This window comes from Schistocerca gregaria, chromosome 1, assembly GCF_023897955.1.
Source record: "Schistocerca gregaria isolate iqSchGreg1 chromosome 1, iqSchGreg1.2, whole genome shotgun sequence".
Lineage (NCBI taxonomy): Eukaryota > Metazoa > Arthropoda > Insecta > Orthoptera > Acrididae > Schistocerca > Schistocerca gregaria.
This window is the reverse complement of record NC_064920.1, coordinates 418,378,183-418,386,344: the sequence shown is the minus strand read 5'-3', so window position 1 is coordinate 418,386,344 and position 8,162 is coordinate 418,378,183.

Sequence of the window (8,162 nt, the reverse complement as noted above, 5' to 3'; positions counted from 1 at the left end):
AGTAAGTGATATAATAATCGTTGCTCTGTCGACATATATCAGTAATGGTGACAAATAATTTTACATTTTTAATTCCTTTTCGATTTTCTGCGTGTATCACTTTATATTATTATTAAATTTTTGTTATTATTATAGTTTTATTTTGTTGCATGGCCGCTCCCGGTAGCTGAATGATCAGCGTGACGGATTGTTAAACCTGTGGGCTCGATTCCCCGCTGGGTCGCAGAATTTCCTTCCCAGGGACTGGGTGCTGTGCTGTCCTCATCATCATCCTACCATCCTCATGGACTGCAGGTCGCTGAAGTGGCGTCACATTGAAAGACCGGTACCCGGCGAACGGTCTGCCCGTCGTGGGGCCCTAGCCATACGATTAAATTAAAAAAAAATTGTTGCATGAGGTAATGGGGAACGTAAGTAAATAAATTATAAGTAGTTAATTATGTTATAAAATGAAAAACGAGTGCTAATCATAGCGCAACGTCTACTGCCGATAGAGAACGTGATTACCAACAAAGTGACCTGTACTTCAAGAAATAATAACAAGAATGTACTTACATTCCGTACAAGTTGTTTTTAAAAAATGTTATGCAGAACCATACGATCCTTATAAGTAACTTAGATGATGGCCCATGAATAACGACGAATAATTAAACAGTAAATTTGTTGTCCTTTCGCCAAGATAACAAATTCAAATCGAAGGTAATTCGTATTTTTTCTGTCATTACTTAAAAGAAACTACACAAGTACTATACCACCCAGAATTTTTCTTGGATAAATGTAGAAACTTAAAACTGTTCATTGCCCACTAGTGTTGAAAATATCAGCGCTGTCAAAAAATCACAACATGTTTCCTGAACAACATGGGATGCATAAAAAGGAAACGCTATGAAGCAAGATGTTTCCCACCCAGTTGTATCAAAACACGAAATAAGAAAAATTTTGAAAGCAAAGACTTTTGTAAAATACCAAGACTCAGTGCAGTTTACTAAAATAAAGGAATAGGTGCCACTTTTAGTTTTCAGGTGTATGATACTATTTCAGTTCTGTAACGATAAATGTCTTCGAAGAACTAAATGATACACTGAAGCTTACACAGCCACAATAACTTTATGTAGCGTTTATAGTTAACAAGGTTCCCGTTAGTCACAACACGTGAACATAAAAGTTGGTCAACCCTTCAATTTAAAATCAAAATAGAGAATAATTAAAGAGAGCAGTATTTTGAAGATACAAGCAAATAGAAAACGCTGTGAACTTCCCTTTTATTTGACTTGTTAAGGTCACAACCAACGTCTTCAAAAATTCGGTATCATGAAATTTAATTTAAACTGTTCAAGATCACAATTTATTATGAATTTGTTTAGTGTTTACCTTTTCTTTATGAAAGCGTACTTGGCTTCACGACAAATAATTTTATCTAACGTAAAATCACGTAATGGATTATCCACTCTAGAATTTTCGGACCTAGTATTACAATTACTTAAAAAAACTATTGTGAGTGTTTCATTTCTTCGATTTATCTGCGCAAGAAAACATATTTCTATAAATTTATACTCATATAGAAGATGAATACGAGAAAAATAATTTAAATGGCCCATGGCATTTCCCGAAGGTTACGCACATAAGCATAATTTATAAATAACTGTAAAAAAAGTGCGCCAGAATACTCGGTTGATAAAGATTGTTCCTTACTTTTGTATAGAAGTCACTTCTTTATCCACAAAGCTGCTTTGTTCTGGTTGTAACTTGCTACGACATAACTACTCAGTATTTTTGGTATACGACTGTGAACCTTTTTGTGAATGTGATGACCTTTCAAATTGAGAAATGGCACCTTGTTTCAGCTCAAGCCTAATTTCGTGCAAATATACAATTAAAAGTTGATCTAAGCATAAAGATAAATAAATGTCTGGTGCGAACAACGAAATGCGTCCATTTGTATTAACATCAACCTCGGCATCCCTGCACAACAAGGCCATTTCTGCAGCGGACATCGGTAGAAGACGAGTAAGGAAACCAATTCAAGAATATCTTTTGAACATTCACCTTACCCGTGAGAGTAAAATATGTCACAATACCTTTGAGTTTGCCATGAGTGATTATGAACTATAAACATTAGCTTCAAAATTTAAGTTCAAAGGTGAATTACTTTGCATAATTATTATTAATTATGAATAAGTTAATTCTTAACTGGGGAGGGAGGGGATTCATTTGGTTTGCACGTCCGATATTCCATATCTTGGATGTACAGTAGTGCGCAAAATTAACGACGAAAGTAATTTTCGAATGACGTGTTACTACCAAGTGACATAGTTCGATGGAACTTGGACCATACATAGGAAGAACTGCTATGGTATACTACAGAGGGTAACAAAAAAATTCGGCACGAGACGAAGAGAAACGACACTTTCATTCAAAGACAATAATTACACTGAAGACAGCGCGATTCAGGGTTGTCTCTGGACGTTACAAAAGGCGGTATATGGTTCTTAATACGGCATGACATCATCACGAACGGCAGTGCATGTTTCGCACCGTTCTTGCATGCTGTCGACGAGTTTGGTAAGGAGTTGTTGTGGCAGGGCGTTACATTTCTCCACAAGGGCAGATAAAACCGATGGATGATAGTTAGTGCGTGTGGGCCTGGAGCAGTACGTCTCCCCAAAAAGCATCTCACAAGTGCTCGATGGGATTTAAATCGGGCGAACGTATAGACCATTCGTTCGCCAAATATCCTCTCGTTCCAAGGACACCCTCAACTGCAGTGATCGAACTTGCCGCTCACTGCCATCCATAAAAACCAAGCCAGATTCGATTGCACCTCTAGGAAGACGCAAATGAGGAAGGAATACAGTGTCAAAATAACATTTGCCGGCCGGTGCGCCGTGCAAATATTTGGAGGTCAGAAGGCACATGCTACATTCTGTCTCCCCATGCCAAAACAGCTGGACCACAGAAATTATCATGTCTGACAATGTAAGATGTACCCTCATATGGCAAGAGGTGGGAATACGTAATGCGCCCAGGAACATTATCGAACATGGTCGTTTTGTTGGTCCAGGTATTATCGTGTACGGAGGGATAATGTTTTAAGGGAGTACTGACATCCAAATCTTTGAACATGGTACAATGGTACACCCTCTGCTCAATATTACTGTGACACTGTACTCCTTCCCCGTGTGTGGCTTTTCAAGGGTACTGTCTGGGTAGTGTGTACTCTTGAAGCGTTGCAACCTCTTGATCTAGGAGTAGCATTTGCAACCTACGTCCTCAATCATTTGCTGCGTGTATTCCAATCTCTGTCTTCCTCTACAGTTTTTGCCCTCTACAGCCTCCTCTAGTACCATGCAAGTCATTCCCTCACGTCTTAACAGATGTCCTATCATTCTGTCCCTTCTCCATATCAATGTTTTCCACATATTCTTTTTCTCTCCGATTCTGCGTAGAACCTCCTCATTCCTTAACTTATCAGTCCACCTAATTTTCAACATTCTTCCGTAGCACCACATGTCAAATGCTTTGATTCTCTTCTGTACCGTTTTCCCCACAGTCGGTGTTTCACTATCATATAACGCTGTGCTCTAGACGTACATTCTCAAAAATTTCATCCTCAAATAAAGGCCTATGTCTGATGCTAGCAGACTTCTCTTGGCCAGGAATATCCTTTTTGCCAGTGCTAGTCTGCTTTTGATGTCCTCTTGCTCCGTCCGACACTGGTTATTTTACTGCCTAGGTAGCTGAATTCCTTAACTTCATCCACTTTGCTACCATCGATCTTGATTTTAAGTTTCACGCTCATTAGATAGTTCACTCCATTCACCAGATCATGTAGTTCTTCTTCACTTTCACTCAGGACAGCAATGACATCAGCGAATCATATCATTGAAATCCATTCACACTGAATTTTATTTCTACTCCTACAGCTTTCTTTAATTTCCATCATTGCTTTTTCGATGTTCAGATTTAACAGTAGGGACGAAAGACTACATCCCTATCTTGCACCCTTTTTAATCCGAGCACCTCGTACTTGGTCGTCCACTCTTATTATTCTCTCTTGGCTCTTGTACATATTGTGTATTACCTGTCTGTCCTTACAGCGTAGCCCCATTTTTCTCATCTTGCACTATTTTACGTTTTCGAAAGCTTTTTCCATGTCGACAAATCCTATGAACGTGTCTTGATTTCTCTTTAGTCTTGCTTTCATTATCAACCGCAACGTCGGAATTGAGTCTCTCGTGCCTCTACCTTTTCTAAAGCGAACTGATACTCATGTAGCACATCCTCAGTTTTATTTTCCATTCTTCTGTGTATTATTCTTGTCAGCAACTTGGATGCATGAGCTGTAAAGCTTATTGTGCGTTAATTCTCGTACTTTCCAGTCCTTTCAGTCTTCGAAATTGTGTGGATGATATGTTTCCGGAAGTCAGATGGTATATCGCCAGATTCATAAATTCTACACACCACATTGAATAGTATTTTTGTTGCCATTTCCCCCAATGATTTTAGAAATTCTGATACAATATTATCTATCCCTACTGGCTTATTTGATCTTAAGTCCTCCAAAGTTCTTTCAAAATTTAATTCTAATACCGTATCCCCTACCTCTTCTAAACCAAGTCCTGTTTCTTTTCTATCACATCAGAGAAATCTGCCCCGTAATAGAGGCTTTCAATATAGTCTTTCCACCTATCTGCTCTGTCCTCTGCATTTAACAGTGGACATCCCGTTACACTCTTAGTGATACTACCCTTGCTTTTAATTTCACCGAAAGCTGTTTTGAATCTCTGCATGCTGAGTCTGTCCTTCTGACAATCATTTCTTCTCCGATTTATTTGTATATTTCATGCAGCCACTTCGTCTTAGCCTCCCTGCACTTGCTATTTATTTCATTCCTCATCGACTTGTATTTCTGTATTCTCGAGCTCCCCGGAAAATTTTAGTACTTCCTTCTTTCATCAATCAGTTGAAGTATTTCTTATGTTACCCACGGTTTCTTCGGAGTTACGTCTTTATACCTATGTTTTTCTTTCCAACTTCTGTGATTGCCCTTTTTAAAGATGTCCATTCCTGTTTAACTGTACTGCTTTCTGATCTATTCCTAATTACTGTATCTATAGCGCTAGAGAACTTCAAGCGTATTTCATCATTCCTTAGTTCTCCCGAATCCCACTTCTTTGCGCATTGATTCTTCCTGACTAATATCTAAAACTTCAGCCTACTCTTCACCACTACTGTGTTGTAATCTAAGTCTATATCTGCTCCTGGGTACGTCTTAAAATCCCGTATCTCATTTCGGAATCTCTGTCTGACCATGGTGTAATCTAACTGAAATAATCCCGTATCACCCGGCGTTTTCCAAGTGTACCTCCTCCTCTTGTGATTCTTGTTCAGAGTATTCGCTATTACTAGCTAAAACTTATTACAGAACTCAATTAGTCATCTTCTCGCTCATTCCTTGTCCCATAGCTATTAAGCAGAAACAAAGTTTAGACACCCACTGAGTATTACAGACACCTAAGGATACAGGAGCTCATATTTGAATAACAGAATAATTATTGATAAAATGAGACAGCATTTAACCGAGCGACCCCAAAAGAATACACAGATCAGTAAAACAACAGGAAATACAAAATTCCGACTAAAGAGACTGCCAGACATTGTTTACAGATTTTACGACCTGTGAGTGCAGCTAGAACCCTATACTATCTAACATTCAAGAGTGTCCATTGTTGGCTTGTGAAGTGATAAATTTCCAGATAATGTGTTACACGTTTTTTTAAGGAGTTCGTTTTCTTTTAATTCACAAGGAGAGAGACAGAGACTTCTCCTTCTACACATCTAAGAAGCATTATATGCAGTATATCTTAGCGATTCCATTTTTCTGCACAGTATTTGAAGATTACTATTTCTGTCTTCGCCAGTACCTGGTCTTAGTCAGAATCAATTTATTGTCTGAGGAAGCAATAGTATTATAAGGTAGACGATATACTAGGAAAGGTTCCTTTTATCAAACTAATACGAAAGTTTTGATCATCAGTAAACTGGAGAAAGTTCCTGAAAACTCTATAACTGGTAGGTGACCATACACTGTATTTCCTTGTCTGGAGAAAGAATGAAATGAAGAATCATCCTTATTATCACACAGATATTTGCACTCGCTCAGTAACAGTGAGTTGTATCCTGTATTTTTAAGTACAATAAAGATTTATGCGTCACTGCAATCTGACTAATGCAAAATCGTGATCGACAGAGGATAAAACTTCAAAGAACAAGTTTACTCTTTTGCAAATAGTCATTTCACTACGTTACATCCAATACCTCTTTAGACTAAAGAGGTATTGGCCTGCACATGTGACGGCTCTTCGTAAGCTTGATATTTTTTGACTAGTTGGTAATGGTTAGTCACTGTTAATACTGGTTTCTTTCGAAAACTCGGGGAGTGCTAACTGTTAATTTACTTTGTGAGAAGACGCCACTGTTTACTGTTTTCAAAATTCATCATAAATCAGAGTTCATAGGGGAACTGAATATGCCGTAGTATCTTCATCTCTTTAACATTGGTGTATTAATCAATAAATAAGATGATGTTTAAGCAAGTCCTGTCCAATTTAATGTTACACTCTTGCTAGTATTGAATTCACATCAGAAGTTATTTTTAAGAGTTATTATAAACCTACATCCACACTTTGCGTAATGCAGCGACCGAGAATAATTAAAGTTCTCACAGTTCCAACTTTGATTTAATTCCTATCTGCTGAAACTACCTGAATTATTAGTTCTTTATAACAATAAAACTACATGAAGATAATTAATTGCAGATAAGGTGGAAGGTACTTATGAAATAAAAATTTTGAATACTTTATGCTCTGTGCACAGAGGCAGAAAATCTTCCAGTGACAGTAAATAGCAGATTTGATAATTGCAAGTCATCAAATCCACTGCCAGAACTTCAAGGTGAATACTGTTGGCTAATTAATATCAGGTGTGTTGGTCAAATGATACTGCATGTAGAAGCAGAAAACAATTTGCGCGACTGCTACGGTCACAAGTTGGAATCCTGCCTCGGGCATGGATGTGTGTGATGTCCTTAGGTTAGTTAGGTTTAAGTAGTTCTAAGTTCTAGGGGACTGATGACCACAGATGTTAAGTCCCATAGTGCTAAGAGCCATTTGAACCATTTTTATGATTCAAACAAGAGAATGGAAGTAAGATCTCATCAAAATCAAAGTAGCTGAATCCATGTATCTGAAGGATGAACAACAAAGAGAGCCGTGTCATCTGTTAAAAAATTATGTTAAGAAATTTGATGAAAAGCTAGGCATTATTAAGGGTTATATGTATCATATGGATATGTGCCCTCGTAAAACATTCTGTCACTCATCTTCTTCAGTCCTTTGGTCAAAGAAAGAAGAACCTGACAAGAAATTTGAAAGATGTTGGACTGCTAGATAATGGAACTGTCTAGTTTTACCTATAATAGTCCATTGCTCACTGTAGCCAAGCCAGATGGCAATACCAGCTTAAGTGTTTAATAAAATTATCGTACCTGCCCATACACAACCACAAAACTTAGAAGAATTGTTGCAAAAATTCTGTAGAGTGCAGTAGTTAACCTCTGTAGATTTAAGACCACCATATTAGCAGATCAGAATCCATGAGGTACAAAGCCTTTATCTTTTCTGGCCAAAGTTATCAGTTTCAAGTGATGCCATTTGGTCTGAATCTGAGCGGATGCATTTCCATAGTAGCACTGGATGTAGTATTTGGACAAGAGCTCGAAAATTTGGAAGTTTGTGGAAAGTTCTTATGGGACCAAACTCCTGAGGTCATCGGTCCCTAAGCTTACACACTACTTAATCTAACTTAAACTAACTTATGCTAAGGTCAACACACACCTGTGCCTGAGGGAGAACTCGAGTCTCTCACAGGGGAGATGAGGACCAGAGATGCTTGAAAAATCACCATCTACGTATACAACTTGCAAACAGCCACAGAATCGTGAGAAGAGCGTATTAAATTATTAGAAAATGTATTTGAAAATTTCACAGAAAATGCATTGCTACAAATCTGATGAAATACAGGTTTGCTGAAATAAAATTAAGTTTTGGGTCATATTATCACCATGCTGCCAACGGCCTTGCCACAATGGTAACACCAGTTCC